Here is a 16953-nt window from a genome sequence, read left to right on the forward strand (position 1 = left end):
CCAGGGAACTGTCATTATCTGCCAACACCACTCTCTCAAGCAGACTGCCCACACGGCTGCATTTCAACCCTCTTCATTGTAAGAGTGAAACACAGCCAAGCATATTTTTCATCTCTTGTAAGTGTCTGTACTTTTCTTCCACTCTCAGTTGAAAAGACCTACATCTAACTTTATTGTTTTTTTTTTTTTTGGCTGTGTTGTATCTTCGTTGCTGCGTGCAGGCTTTCTCTACTTGTGGCGAGCAGGGGCTACTCTCTGTTGCGGCGTGCGGGCTTCTCATTGCTGTGGCTTCTCTTGTTGCAGAGCATGGGCTCTAGGTGTGCAGGCTTCAGTAGTTGCAGCATGCAGGCTCAGTAGTTGTGGCTCGTGGGCTCTAGAGCACAGGCTCAGCAGTTGTGGTGCATGGGCTTAGTTGCTCCGTGGCATGTGGGGTCTTCTTGGACCAGGGATGGAACCCGTGTCCCCTGCATTGGCAGGCGGATTCTTAACCACTGTGCCACCAGGGAAGTCCCTACATCTAACTTTTGATCTAGTTAATATATTTTCAGTTTGGCTATATTACAAAATTCAAAAAGTAAAATTTATGAAAGAATAATTCGAAAGATCACTAAAACAGACTTGTACAATAAGCTATAAACTCACCATATTTGGTTATCCTGAGCATTAAATCTTTTGACTATTTTTACAAATGGGTGTTATGACAACATAACATTGTTTTTCCTGTATTACATGAAATAATATTTAAGAATTAAATTCCCCTGAGATAATAAAAAATCTTCTTAGAAGAAGTATATGTATTCCACCTTCCAGTGTGATATGGTGTCCAGATATCAAGGACATCTAAATAAAAATAAAATCTTGAAGAAGTTAAATGCTAATATTTTTCAAAAATATCCTAGGCAAATTGTACAGATTAACGAATGAAAATCACATTTAAACCAATCCACGTGGATTAAACTACTGTTTCTATCACTGGGCTATGACAGTTACAATTCCACAACTTTTATAATGTGACATAATGTGAAGGGGAAAAAAAAACCACCTCAGTTTTCCAGGTCTTTGGAGAGACCTGGGGCAAAGCAATCCGAATTCAGTAACAGGATTTTCTCAGCTGAGCTAAGGACAGAGAATAGACGGTATGAGTCAACTCCCTGGCTGACTGTTACCTTTGGCCAAATAAGGAAAATGTCTTCTACAGCCAAAGGGAGATGAGAAACTTAGTAGGTGGATGGATTTCAGATTTGCACTAAAATTGACTTCATTTGGGATGCGGAAGCGTCTAGGTGAAGGCTGGTTAATTGATAATTGACATCTCCTCCCAGTCTCTGCTCTCAGACACTGAGTTGATTATGCTTCTTAAATACTTTATGAACTCCATCCTGATCTCTTCCGGTCATCCTTAAGATTCGAGTGCACCAGCTTCAGCTTGTTCAGGGGTGGCGCCAAAGCTGGGTTTGCTTTGTCACTTCCAGAGCCTTGTTTATGGTGTGCAGTTAACAGACACTGAGTATCCTGTAAAAACTGCTGCTGGACGAAGCAGGAATACCACATCTCAGTTTCCTTCAGGTGGCTTGGGATGTCAGCATTGAAGACGATCACCACCCCGTAAGAATTCTTCATCAGGGCCGGCCAGCAAGACTTGAACTTTGGATCGCCACCACAATCCCAGAGCTCAGAGTCATACCCCGTGCCTTTGTTGTTGCTGGTAACATATGGGTTCTCAAATTCCAGGATCCTCACTCCTTGGGTTGGGTTGTATTTGGCGATGTCAGAAGATTTTGTCAGGAAGTTGGCCCAAACGGTTTTTCCACTCTCACAGGGCCCCACGAAGAGGATCTTGGCCTTCAGCATCGTGGTCTGCTGCCCAAAGACCTGCCAGAGCCCACCGAGGCGCTGCCAGAGCCCTTGCTGCTGTCAGGGCAGAGCCTGGGTTGCCTTTCTGAATGCATTCCATCTTGTCAGAGTTTGTATCATCAATATTCTTCTTAAAATATGACACCTGTAACTACATAAAATATTACAACAAGACCTTTCCATTTTAAAGTATGATGGTTTTAAACTATTGGATGGAACATGTGGTCCATTCTAGGGTACAGTGCAGTGTTATGTGAATGGGATTTGAAAAATTATGTTTTCTACTAAATTTTGCACCTGCGTTTATCTGTATACTTGAATTTAGTGTACTGCAAGAACAATAAGCTGCAGTAAATAAGGCAATGATATCCATAGATGGACATTTTCTTACAAGATGGTAAAAAGATGAACTGTGTGTAATTTTAAGTGTTAGATTATAAGGACTCAAAAAGGAGGAGGTAATAGCACAGAGCTGGAAGATTTCAGAGGACTTTGACTCAGACCCTCATTATAGGGTAATAGTTGAGATGTCTTCAGTGTTTTTCCTGAATTGTCTGAATAATAATTTGCTGAATACACTACATGTCTCCTTCATTTTTATTTCTTGTGAGTGTGCGTGTGTGTGTGGTGGTTATGATATACCAGCATTACTGTACTGAATCTGTATATTGTGCACAAGACATACCAAGCCATAACTGTAGGAAAAGTGGTCTAGGCACTTTCTTATTTGGATATACGTTTACTTGTTGATAAATGATGGAGTTGACCTAGCTTTATTTCTTTATGGGTTTATTTCTTTGAATTCCTAATTATTTGCATATTTATTGAATAATTAATCTGTGTTACCCATTGTGCTATGGAATATTGCTGTGAACTACCACAAATGATTTTTACCTTGCGTTAGAGTATAAATAACAAAACAAATAAATAATATACATGTCTGTAACATATATAGAACATCTTAGTATAAACCTAGAACTTGCATAAAAGTCAGTAACCAGTTAAGTTGCCTAACTAAAATTTTTGCCTGACTGGTAATGATTCAGCAGTTATGTGGAGAGTGAGCTAAATGAATAGCTTACCTTCCATTGAGAAGGTGGGGTAACGTCAATTGATTTGGGAATTTTTCTTAGAAATTAGTTGTGAATCTCCAAAAAAAAAAATGAAAAAATAAATGTCAAGACAGAGCAGTCATAATTTTGGTGAGGAATATCATCAAAGTCAGAATCCTGAAATTGGACTAATGCATCGGATTGCTGGTGTTCCTAGGCACTTAGCAGAAGCAAGTGTAAATTAACTCTGGAGGATAATAAAGCAATTCTGTCCTCAAATTATGTGTACAGTTTTACAAACTAATGTCTAGCAAATAGTCAGAAATATCAAGTATGTGGTAAAGCAATAATAAAAATTAAAAGGCGTAAGAACTGGAGGAGATTGGTTCAAGATGGCAGAGTAGAAGGACATGTGGTCACTCCCTCTTGCGAGAGCACCAGAATCACAACTAACTGCTGAACAGTCATTGACAGGAAGACACTGGAACTCACCAAAAAAGCTACCCCACATCCAAAGACAAAGGAGAAGCCACAATGAGATGGTAGGAGGGGCGCAATCACAATAAAATCAAATCCCGTAACTGCTGAGTAGGTGACTCACAAACTGGAGAACACTTATACCACAGAAGTCCACCCACTGGAGTGAAGGTTCTGAGCCCCACGTCAGGCTTCCCAACCTGGGGGTCTGGCAACGGGAGGGGAAATTCCCAGAGAATCAGACTTTGAGGGCTAGCGGGATTTGATTGCAGGACTTTGACAGGAGTGGGGGAGAGATTCCACTTTTGGAGGGCACACACAAAGTAGTGTGTGCATCAGGACCCAGGGGGAAGAGGCAGTGACCCATAGGAGACTGAACCAGACCTACCTGCTAGTGTTGGAGGGTCTCCTGCAGAGGCGGGGGGTGGCTGTGGCTCACTGTGGGGACAAGGACACTGGCAGCAGAAGTTCTGGGAAGTACTCCTGGGCGTGAACCCTCCCAGAGTCTGCCATTAGCCCTACCAAAGAGCCTGTAGTCTCCAGTGTTGGGTTGCCTCAGGCCAAACAACCAACAGGGAGGGAACAGCTCCACCCATCAGCAGACAAGCACATTAAAGTTTTACTGAGGTCTGCCCACCAGAGCAACACCCAGGTCTACCCACCACCAGTCCCTCCCATCAGGAAGCTTGCACAAGCCTCTTAGATAGCCTCATCCACCAGAGGGTAGACAGCAGAAGCAAGAATAACTACAATCCTGCAGCCTGTGGAACGAAAACCACATTCACAGAAACATAGACAAAATGAAAAGGCAGAGGACTATGTACCAGATGAAGGAACAAGGTAAAACCCCAGAAAAACAACTAAATGAAGTGGAGATAGGAGGCAACCTTCCAGAAAAAGAATTCAGAATAATGATAGTGAAGATGATCCAGGACCTCTGAAAAAGAATGGAGGCAAAGATCAAGAAGATGCAAGAAATGCTCAACAAAGGCCTAGAAGAATTAAAGAACAAACACCTAGAAGAATTAAAGAACAAACAAACAGAGGTGAACAATACAATAGCCGAAATGAAAAATACACTAGAAGGAATCAATAGCAGAATAAGTGAGGCAGAAGAACGGTTAAGTGACCTGGACGACAGAATGGTGGAAATCACTGCCGTGAACAGAATAAAGAAAAAAGAATGAAAGAAATGAAGACAGCATAAGAGACCTCTGGGACAACATTAAACCCACCAACATTCACATTATAGGGGTCCCAGAAGGAGAAGAGAGAGAGAAAAGACCCGAGAAAATATTTGAAAAGATTATAGTCGAAAACTTTCCTAACGTGGGAAAGGAAATAGCCACCCAAGTCCAGGAAGCGCAGAGAGTTCCAGACAGGATAAACCCAAGGAGAAACATGCCAAGACACACAGTAATCAAATTGCCAAAAATTAAAGTCAAAGAAAACTTATAAGCAATAAGGGGAAAACGACAAATAACATACAAGGGAACTCCCAAAAGGTTGACAGCTGATTTCTCAGCAGAAACTCTACAAGCCAGAAGGGAGTGGCACGATATATCTAAAGTGATGAAAGGGAAGACCCTTCAACCAAGATTACTCTACCTGGCTAGGATCTCATTCAGATTTGATACAGAAATCAAAAGCTTTACAGACAAGCAAAACCTAAGAGAATGCAACACCACCAAACAACTCTACAACAAATGCTAAAGGAACTTCTCTAAGTGGGAAACACAAGAGAAGAAAAGGACCTACAAAAACAAACCGAACACAATTAAGAAAATGGTAATAGGAACATACATATCAATAATTACCTTAAATGTGAGTGGAATAAATGCTTCAACAAAAGAGAGAGGCTCACTGAATGGATACAAAAATAAGACCCATATATATGCTGTCTACAAGAGACCCACTTCAGACCTAGGGACACATACAGACTGAAAATGAGGGGATGCATAAAGATATTCCATGCAAATGGAAATCAAAAGAAAGCTGGAGTAGCAATACTCATATCAGATAATACAGACTTTAAAATAAAGAATGTTACAGGAGACAAGAAAGGACACTTCATAGTGGTCAAGGGATCAATCCAAGAAGAAGATATAACACTTATAAGTATATGCACCCAACATAGGAGCACCTCAATACATAAGGCAAATGCTAACAGCTATGAAAGAGGAAATCGACAGTAACACAATAATAGTGGGGGACTTTAACACCTCACTTACACCAATGGACAGATCACCCAGACAGAAAAGTAATAAGGAAACACAAGCTTTAAATGACACAATAGGCCAGATAGATTTAATTGATATTTATAGGACATTCCATTCGAAAACAGCAGATTACACTTTCTTCTCAAGTGCACACGGAACATCGTCCAGGGTAGATCAAATCATGGGTCACAAATCAAGCCTTGGTAAATGTAAGAAAATTTAAATCATACCAAGGATCTTTTCCGACCACAACACTGTGAGATTAGAAATAAATTACAGGGAAAAAAAACTTAAAAAGCACAAACAGATGGAGATTAAACAATACATTACCAAAATCAAAGAGGAAATCAAGAAGTACCTAGAGAGAAATGGCAATGAAAACATGACGACCCAAAATCTATGGGATGCAGCAAAAGCAGTTCTAAGAGGGAAGTTTATAGCAAAACAATGCTACCTCAAGAAACAAGAAAAATCTCAAACAATCTAACCTTACACCTAAAGGAAGTAGAGAAAGAACAAGCAAAATCCAAAATTAGTAGAAGGAAAGAAATTATAAAGATCAGAGCAGAAATAAATGAAATAGAAACAAAGAAAACAATAGCAAAGATTAATAAAACTAAAAGTTGGTTCTTTGAGAAGATAAACAGAATTGACAAACCTTTAGCCAGACTCATCATGAAAGAGGGAGAGGACTGAAATCAATAAAATTAGAAATGAAAAAGGAGAAGTTACAGCTGACACCGCAGAAATACAAAGGATCATAAGAGACTACTACAAGCAACTCTATGCCAATAAAATGGACAACCTGGAAGAAGTGGACAAATGCTTAGAAAGGAATAACCTTCCAAGATGGAACCAGGAAGAAATAGAAAATATGAACAGACCAATTACAGGTAATGAAATTGAAACTGATTAAAAATCTTCCCACAAGCAAAAGTCCAGGGCCAGATGGCTTCACAGGCGAATTCTATTAAACATTTAGAGAAGAGCTAACACCGATCCTTCTCAAACTCTTCCAAAAAATTTGTAGAGGAAGGAACACTCCCAAACTCATTCTACGAGGCCACTGTTACCCTGATACCAAAACAAGACTGCACTTCCCTGGTGGCGCAGTGGTTGAGAACTGCCTGCCAATGCAGGGGACACGGGTTCGAGCCCTGGTCTGGGAAGACCCCACATGCCGCAGAGCAACTAGGCCCGTGAGCCACAACTACTGAGCCTGCACGTCTGGAGCCTGCACTCTGCAACAAGAGAGGCAGCGACAGTGAGAGGCCCACGCACCGCGATGAAGAGTGGCCCCTGCTTGCCGCAACTAGAGAAAGCCCTCGCACAGAAACGAAGACCCAACACAGCCAAAAATTAATTAATTAATTAATTTAAAAAAAATTGCAGAGGAAGGAACACCCCCAAACTCATTCTACGAGGCCACTGTTACCCTGATACCAAAACAAGACAAAGATACTACAAAAAAAGAAAATTACCGACCAGTATCACTGATGAATATAGATGCAAAAATTCTCAACAAAATGGTAGCAAACAGAATACAACAACACATTCAAAGGATCATACACAATGATCAAATGGGATTTATCCCAGGGATGCAAGGATTCTTTAATATATGCAAATCAATCAGTGTGATACACCATATTAACAAATTGAAGAATAAAAACTATATGATTATCTCAATAGATGCACAAAAAGCTTTTGACAAAATTCAACACCCATTTATGATAAAACTCTCCAGAAAGTAGGCATAGTGGGAACCTACCTCAACATAATAAAGGCCATATGTGACAAACCCACAGCAAACATCATTCTCAATGTTGAAAAACTGAAAACATTTCCTCTAAGATCAGGAACAAGACAAGGATATCCATTCTCACCACTATTATTCAACATAGTTTTGGAAGTCCTAGCCACAGCAAACAGAGAAGAAAAAAAAAAAATACAGATTTGAAAAGAAGAAGTAAAACTGGCATCGTTTACAGATGCCATGATACTATACATAGATAATCCTAAAGATGTGACCAGAAAACTACTAGAGCTAATCAATGAATTTGGTAAAGTTGCAGGATACAAAATTAATGCACAGAAATCTCTTGCACTCCTATTCAATAACAACAAAAGATCAGAAAGAGAAATTAAGGAAACAATCCCATTTACCATTGCAACAAAAGGAATAAACCTACCTAAGGAGATAAAAGACCTGAACTCAGAAACTTATAAGACACAGATGAAAGAAATCAAAGATGACACCAACAGATGGAGAGATATACCATGTTTTTGGATTGGAAGGATCAATATTGTGAAAATGACTATACTACCCAAAGCAATCTACAGATTCAGTGATATCCCTAGCAAATTACCAATGACATTCTTCACAGAACTAGAACAAAAAATCTTAAAAGTTGTATGGAGGGCTTCCCTGGTGGCGCAGTGGTTGAGAATCTGCCTGCCAATGCAGGGGACACGGGTTCGAGCCCTGGTCTGGGAAGATCCCACGTGCCGCGGAGCAGCTGGGCCCGTGAGCCACAGTTACTGAGCCTGCGCGTCTGGAGCCTGTGCTCCGCAACAAGAGAGGCCGCAATAGTGAGAGGCCCGCACACTGCGATGAAGAGTGGCCCCCGCTTGCCACAATTACAGCAAGCCCTTGCACGGAAACGAAGACCCAACACAGCCATAAATAAATAAATAAGCAAATACTTAAAAAAAAAAAAAGTTGTATGGAGGCACAAAAGACCCTGAATAACCAAAGCAATCTTGAGTAAAAAAAAAAACAGCTGGAGGAATCAGACTTCCTGACTTCAGACTATACTACAAAGCTACATTAATCAAGACAATATGGTACTGGCACAAAAACAGAAATGAAATATAGATCAATGGAATAGGATAGAAAGCCCAGAGATAAACCCATGCACCTATGGTCAACTAATCTATGACAAAGGAGGCCAGGATATACAATGGAGAAAAGACAGTCTCTTCAATAAGTGGCGCTGGGAAAACTGGACAGCTACATGTAAAAGAATGAATTTAGAACACTCCATAACACCCTGCACAAAAATAAACTCAAAATGGATTAAAAACCTCAATGTAAGACCAGACACTATAAAACTCTTAGAGGAAAACATAGGAAGAACACTCTTTGACATAAATCACAGCAAGATCTTTTTTGACCCACCTCCTAGAGTAATGGAAATAAAAACAAAAATAAAGAAATGGGACCTGATGAAACTTAAAAGCTTTTGCACAGCAAAGGAAACTATAAACAAGATGAAAAGACAACCCTTAGAATGGGAGAAAATATTTGCAAATGAAGCAACGGACAAAGGATTAATCTCCAAAATACATAAACAGCTCATGCAGCTCAATATTAAAAAAACAACCCAATCAAAAAATGGGCAGAAGACCTAAATAGACATTTTTCCCTAAAAGACATACAGATGGCCAAGAGGCACATGAAAAGATGCTCAACATCACTAATTACTAGATAAATGCAAATCAATACTACAATGAGGTGTCACCTCACACTGGTTAGAATGGGCATCATCAGAAAATCTACAAACAACAAATGCTGGAGAGGGCGTGGAGAAAAGAGAACCCTCTTGCACTGTTTGTGGGAATGTAAATTGATACAGCCACTATGGAGAACAGTATGGAGGTTCCTTGAAAAACTAAAAATAGAATTACCATATGACCCAGCAATCCCACTACTGGGCATATACTCAGAGAAAACCATAATTCAAAAAGAAACATACACCCCAATGTTCATTGCAGCAATATTTACAATAGCCAGGTCATGGAAGCTTCATAAATGGCCATCAACAGGCAAATGGATAAAGAAGTAGTGGTACATATATACAATGGAATATCACCCAGCCATAAAAAGGAACGAAATTGGGTCATTTGTAGAGACATGGATGGACCTAGAGTCTGTCGTACAGAGGGAAGTAAGTCAGAAAGAGAAAAACAAATACAGTATGCTAACACATATATATGGAATCTAAGGGAAAAAAAAAAAAAGCCATGAAGAACCTAGTGGCAAGACGGGAATAAAGACACAGACCTACTAGAGAATGGACTTGAGGATATGGGGAGGGGGAGGGGTGAGAGGTGACAGGGTGAGAGAGTGTCATGGACATATATACACTACCAAATGTAAAATAGATAGCTAGTGGGAAGCAGCCGCATAGCTCAGGGAGATCAGCTCGGTGCTTTGTGACCACCTAGAGGGGTGGGATGGGGAGGGTGGGAGGGAGGGAGATGCAAGAGGGAAGAGATATGGGAACATATGTATATGTATAACTGATTCACTTTGTTATAAAGCAGAAACTAACACACCATTGTAAAGCAATTATACTTCAATAAAGATGTTTAAAAAAAAAAAGAAAAACAAATATTGTATATTAATTCATATATGTGGAATGTAGAAAAATGCTACAGATGAACTGGTTTGCAAGGCAGAAATAGAGACACAGACGTAGAGAACAAATGTATGGACACCAATGGCAGGGGAAGGTGAGAGTGGGGGGGTGGTGGTGGGATGAATTGGGATTGACGTATATACACTAATATGTATAAAATAGATAACTAAGAAGACCCTGGTGTATAAAAAAATAAATAAAATTCAAATTAAAAAAACTGGAAATGAAAGATAAAGACCTAGTTATTTGCCTATATATGACTAATTAACATAGCAACCCCCAAAAAAATTTATAGAAAGATTTCTATAATTAATACGTGGATTCAGCACACTTGGTAGATACAAGGTCAGTGTAGAAAATTCAAATGCATTTTTTATGCCAGCAAAAAATTAGGAAATAGACTTGAATATAATTTATAATATAGCTAAAAATATGAACAGCAAATATAATGAAAGATATGAGTTACCTCTATACAGAGATCTGTAAAACATTATTGAGAGAAATAGAAAGTCTAGTATGTACAGATAAATACGGAGTTCATGATTTGCAAGACTCAGTATGATAAAGATGTTTATTCTCTCCAAACAGATATTGAGATTCAGAGGAGTACAAATTATCAGCAACAGGAAACTATTACTACCCCCAGGCCAGAAGGGGCAAGGAGAAGAGCTTTTACTGGATCTCTGTGAGAAGTCTAGCCCTGGGAGAGAGGCTGACTAGTAGGAGAAGTATTCTTAGATAGAGGAACAGAGACACTGCCAACTGTGGCTCATTGGAGAGGGAGATAGGGAAAGAAATACCTTGATCTCTTTTTCCTTTACCCTCTAATCATGGACCAGCACTTTCAACTACTCAAATATAAACCCAGAAGAAAGGGAGCCAATGTAATGTAGTCTGTGGAAGTTGGCCTCTCAGGCTAGATTGTAGGCTAGAGTACAGAGAGTAATAGTGTGGAGATGATGAATATTGGATAAGAGAATATGTGGTGCATTCTCCGTTTCTGCTCTTTTTCAGAGCTTTCCTGGGCATTTATTGCTTAATTAATTTTTCCATATAAACTTTAGGTTAAACTGGCTTATTTCTTGTTTGCTATTTTATTAGAGCATCAAATTTAAAAGCAAACTGAAGGAGAATTGCCATCTTGATGATGTCAGTTTTTCTGTCCCAGAGTATGGGAATGCCATTACATTTGTTTCAGTACCTTTCTGTCCTTATGAAAAGTTTTGTTCCTTATGCTGGTTTTGACCTTCTTAAATTTTTATTCCTAGCCCTTTCGTGGTTTTTGTTACTGTTTTAAATGGAATCTTTCTTTCCCATATAGTTTCCTACTGATTTTCCTTTTATTACTTGTTGTTTTTGCTCTGCTATTTTGTTTTGATGTGCTATGATTTGGTGGGTAAAGTGTCCAACAAAGTTATTTTGTTTTTACTGTGAATTGTACTTTTTAGTTTTTTCTGTATAATTTTTTTTGCCTTGAGTTTTAATTCCTCTGAAATTAACATTTCTATTCTTTTTTGGGGTTTATATTTATATGGTAACAAACTAAGTACATAATTGTTTAGGTATAATGATACATGTGAATTATAAGAAAATACATGTAGTACGGAAAAGTACAAAGAAGATGGAAAAAATTAGAGTTAAAATACAACACCAGAGGAATAATAGCCATTAAAATTTTAGTAGAATCATTCTATATTTTTCTCAACACATATTTATAGATGAAGAGTAGGTAAACAAGTTCTTAGATAAAAGGGGCTGTATTGAACATTTTTGTTTGTTTGTTTGTTTTTGGCTGCATCGGGTCTTCATTGCAGCACATGGGATCTTCGTTGTGGCATGTGGACTTCTTAGTTGTGGCATGAAGGCTTCTTAGTTGCATCATGCGGACTTAGTTGTGGCATGAGGACTCTTAGCTGCTGCATGCACGTGGGATCTAGTTCCCTGACCAGAGAGTGAACCCGGGCCCCCTGCATTGGGAGCATGGAGTCTTACCCACTGGACCACCAGGGAAGTCCCGAACATGTTGTTCTAATAAGTGATAACTTCAGTTTTTGTGATATAATGGAACAATAAGACACTAAAGTGAAATTGAAAGAATTATTAAATCTCAGATAATTTTTTCTTCTCTATAAGAACCACTAACTATTTTTCTAAAGCTGAGAAAGAAATGGCATGAAAAAAACTTTGGAGGTTGATGTAATTATGTTTTTTTAAAAAAAACTACATTTCATCTTTAATCGGATTTGATACCCTGCTACATACACTTAGTAAAATAGGACATATATGCAACCATTTTAACTCCTTCTCATTTTGCATCTCAAGGTTTATAACCTTTATCTCCTCATGTATAACCACAGTGCCTAAAGATATTTAGGCTTAGTTTTCTATATTGCTTCAGTGCTCTTCACTAAACTTTTTACTCTTGATGTGTTTATTCCTATACTCAATTTTGATTCATCTTAAAGGCCCATTTTTACCAGGGCCTTCTCTGTTACTGGAGTATGCTTTCTCCTCCATTAACATCAGATTTAGCCATGTGACTTATTTAGGCTTGTGGAATGAGTGTGAAAGTGACATATATCATATCCTGGCAAGTGTTTTAAAAGAGTCATTGCTTGAATTGCCTTTACTTTTTGCCCTCTGCCATTAGAGTGGCATATTACTAATGCCATCTACTGCTCCAGTTTGGGTCTTAGGATAGGGGAAATCCACATGTAATGTGAGCAAGCAAATCTTTGTTTTTGTAATAGTAAGTTTTTTTTTTTTTTGGTAACTGCAAAATAACCTATAGATGCTGTCTGAAACCCTTTGTCAGTCTTTGCTATCAACTTTGATATCTAAAGGGATATTCCTAATTTATCCTATGGCTCATTCAGTCCCTTAGTAAACATCACGGTAACTGAGCAGTACAGTATTTTTAATCAGCTTAACATTCTTTTTTTTTTTTTAATCTTAAAAAGTATTTATTTATTTTTTAAATTTTTTTTTCACACACACTGTATTTTATTTTTACAAGAGATAAATAAACTGACACCAAGCATTGTAAATGGATGACCACAACAAAAGCAACAATGATTGCAATTACCAAACACGAAACACACTCATACTGTGTCATAATATTGACAGAAACATAGATCAGTGGAACAAGATAGAAAGCCCAGAGATAAACCAACGCACCTGTGGTCAACTAATCTATGACAAAGGAGGCAAAGATATACAATGGAGAAAAGACAGTCTCTTCAATAAGTGGTGCTGGGAAAACTGGACAGCTACATGTAAAAGAATGAAATTAGAACACTCCCTAACACCATACACAAAAATAAACTCAAAATGGATTTGAGACCTAAATGTAAGACCGGACACAACATTCTTCTTGAGATGGGAAGAAGTGTTGTTAGTTCTCAACATCGTCTCAGCTCAACCCACACTTTCCTTTATTCTTTTTAATCCGTGTCTGGAGGAACTTCTCAAGTTTGAACCTACCAATTAATTTTACTTTCCATAGTTTTGGTTTGCCTCATAACTTCTCTCATTATGGATTTTAATGCTATTATGACATCTTTCTTTCTTAACAATCCTTCTTTATGTTATCCTTATCATTTCGTCCATTCAACAACTGTCTTATCCCATATATCCTAGAAAACAGAGGCTGAGTGAAGGTTACTGATTACTTACTTGAGAGATTCAATTCCAAGGCAGAGTGAGTGAGAGAAGAATAATCTGAGGCAGGGAAGGATAAAGAGTAATTCAAGGAAACATTATTGTGCTGGCCACTGCTTCATAATGAGCCATGAAGAGACGTCAGGCGCATTGAATTAGCCACTCAGGTTGATTCTGGACAGACTGTAGAAAGAAACCATGCCCTATAGCAATCCATCAGATAGAAAAAACAAAAGAAACAAACAAAAAAACTCTTCTTGTGTTTTATCTTCCATTGATCAAAGTTTGCTGCTTATACCATGCCTGTGTTGTAGCATTTTATCCTAATCTGGAAGTGGTACAAGGAGACAAATATGCTAGGCATGCTGGTGGTTGACCTCAAGTGATGGAGCCACATGAGCTGCATAAATGTTATAGGCTGAAGTGGTAGTTAATAGTCTGAGGCAGAGCAAGGGACTAAGAATCTAGGAGGCTGGTGAGCTGAATCTGAAAAGGTGTATAAGATGTGTCTAAGACAACAACAAATATTTAATAGGCTACAGGAACTATGCTAGGTTGTCCATTTATAGCAGTGAGCAAAAAAGTTCCTACCTTCACAGACATTTTTGTTAAGATTATCTTCACATCTTGGCTTTCTATTGAGATAATTCAGAGAAGTGCAATGGTTTCTTTTTCATACATTTTCTAGACCTTTCTTATAATTCCTTCAGTAACTCCTACTCAGAGGTATAATTTTCCTCTGAGTATGCACAATAAAATTTCTTTTTTCTTAATTCTAAATACTCCTCCTTTTAAATAAGTCCTGTTTGTTTTTCTTTACTCATTTTCAAATGAAGATAGGTCTGCACAAATTCCGTGTTTTCCAGTGGTCCAGATGTATGTTTCCAAAGCCTTATTTGCAGCTTACTTTGATACTGATCAAGTTCCACTTTCATATTTGCAACATTGTTGTACATTCTATCTCATCTACTTTTCAGAGGGTGGTGTGAGAAGACACAAAGAAAGAAACATTTATACATGATATAAAATTATGCTTCCATTCCATTTACTGAGATTATGCCCAGAAAATAGCACAGATGAGAGATAAGAATATGCTCTTCTCTTAGTTGATTTTTACTCCCCAACTGTCTCATAGTATGAACATCTCCCAACTCAAGTGTTTCTTCTGATTAAAGATACCTATATTTTGTTCCAAATGACCCTTAAATCCAAGCCAATTACTGATTCTGGCCCTCTCTTTAAGAAAAAATGTTCTATTATTAGAAGAGAAATAAGTTTTCTGTGTTTTGTATTGTATTGAAAGATGATATGTATTATCTTCATCATGTCTCCTTTCTAAACGCAACATTTACTTAGATCTCTTGGCTAACACATATCTTGACTATCTATGCTGTTGGAATTTTATCCTACAGCTACTGCCTATCTCCTTTGATAACTCTTGCCAGTGTTATTCTTGAAAAATGACAAATACTCAGCAAGAATCATTACTATGTGTCTCTTCTCTCCCTCTCTTGTATTGTATTTTCTCAAGGCATGGCCATTATTGATTCTCTTCTTTCCCTTCCCCCAGTTTTGGACTATTATTTTCTACAGGTTTCAGTTTTTTGAATAGTTACAGAAAAAAAGTGCTATAGTCTAAATGTTTGTGTCCACCCAAAATTCATATGTTGAAATTCTAATGCCTAATGTGATGGCATTAGAAGGTGGGGTTCTTAAGGAGGTGCTTCAGTTATGAGGGTAGAACCCTCTTGTAAAAAAGACCTCCCAAAGCCCCCTAGTGCCTTCCACTGTGTGAGGATGTAACAATAAGTGTGCGACCTGGAAGAGGGTCCTCACTTGACTATGCTGGCAGTCTGATCTCTAACTTCCAGCCTCCCCAACTATGAGAAATAACTTTCTGGTTTTTGTAAACTACCTAGTCTGTGCTGTTTTGTTATATCAAAAGGACTAAGGCAGATGGTGTATGTACATGTATCTGTGTGGGTTCAGGGGTTTCTGTTGTATCTGGAGAACATTAATATTCTAAACCTGTAAAAAAGCAGAGCTCCGGAATTCCCTGGTGGTCCAGTGGTTAGGACTTGGCACTTTCACTGCTGTGGGCTGGGTTCAATCTTTGGTCAGGGAACTGAGATTCTGCAAGCCGTGTGGCACGGCAAAAAAATAAATAAATAAAAATTAAAAATAAATAAATAAGCAGAGCTCATTTCTCCCATATTAATATTCATCCATGTTCAACAACTGTTTGCATATCTTTTTAAAAATTTATTTATTTATTTATTTATGGCTGTGTTGGGTCTTCGTTTCTGTGCGAGGGCTTTCTCTAGCTGTGGCAAGTGGGGGCCACTCTTCATCGCGGTGCGCGAGCCTTTCACTATCGCGGCCTCAGGCTACAGACGCGCAGGCTCAGCAGCTGTGGCTCACGGGCCCAGTCGCTCCGCGGCATGTGGGATCCTCCCAGACCAGGGCTCGAACCTGTATCCCCTGCATTGGCAGGCAGACTCTCAACCACTGCGCCACCAGGGAAGCCCTGCATATCTTTTATGTTTCTTCTTTCTTTTAAGATTTATCTTATGTGAATGAATCACCAGTTTGAGGTTATAAGTAAAGAAAAGTCTCCATTAAAAATACTCTCCAAAATATATACTATAATGTGTACTGTGAAATACATCTCTATAAATATCTTTCTCTTCAAATTTATTTTACAACATGTTTTCCAGTTTTATATGATCTGTATCACACAGGATTCACCACCACAGGAATCTGGAAACCTCTATCCCAGAGGTGTGGTTTTCCTGGACCCTTAGGGCCATGAAGACTGTCACTCCACTTCATTTGTCCTTCTACTTACCAAGTTTACCCTGGGTGGGTTGGAAGGAGTGATTTCACCTTGTATTGCTCTCCATCCTTCTGACAAAAAACCTCATCATTTCCTTCACGATGGGTTAGAGGAGTCACAGGAATCCCAGCCTAGGCCCCTGAGGTGACAGACTAGTGGTGCTTTAAGGAACTTTTGTTTGAAAACTTAATTTACCTTTTTGGATTCTTTTTAATATATTTAAGTTTCTATATAATATAAAATGAAAGGTTGAGTTACCCTGTATTCAGAACTATCTGATAGTTGGCATCAGTGCTTATTAATTCTTGGAACTGAAGTGTAACTTAATTTCAATAAGAAGGTGGTAGTGTGACTGTATATCCAGGGTTTTTATTACTATCAAGCTATAAAAGAAAATTGGCAAGTGTTTGGCTTTGAAAGTCATAGTAGTTCTA

General features: G+C 38.5%; 1 protein-coding gene and 1 pseudogene across 7 annotated transcripts in view; one reads left to right on the forward strand and one right to left on the reverse strand.

Annotated features, from left to right (window-relative positions):
* The window catches only part of CNTLN (centlein), a 366460-nt gene that overhangs the window by 125711 nt on the left and 223796 nt on the right, over positions 1 to 16953 (forward strand). The gene's annotated exons all lie outside the window — the stretch shown is intronic.
* Positions 173 to 16044, reverse strand: LOC309663708 (intraflagellar transport protein 22 homolog pseudogene; annotated as a pseudogene). The gene has a single exon. The product of its transcript is annotated as an intraflagellar transport protein 22 homolog pseudogene (transcript).

Source organism: Balaenoptera physalus (assembly GCF_965194825.1).
Source record: "Balaenoptera physalus genome assembly, chromosome: 7".
Taxonomy (NCBI): Eukaryota; Metazoa; Chordata; class Mammalia; order Artiodactyla; family Balaenopteridae; genus Balaenoptera; species Balaenoptera physalus.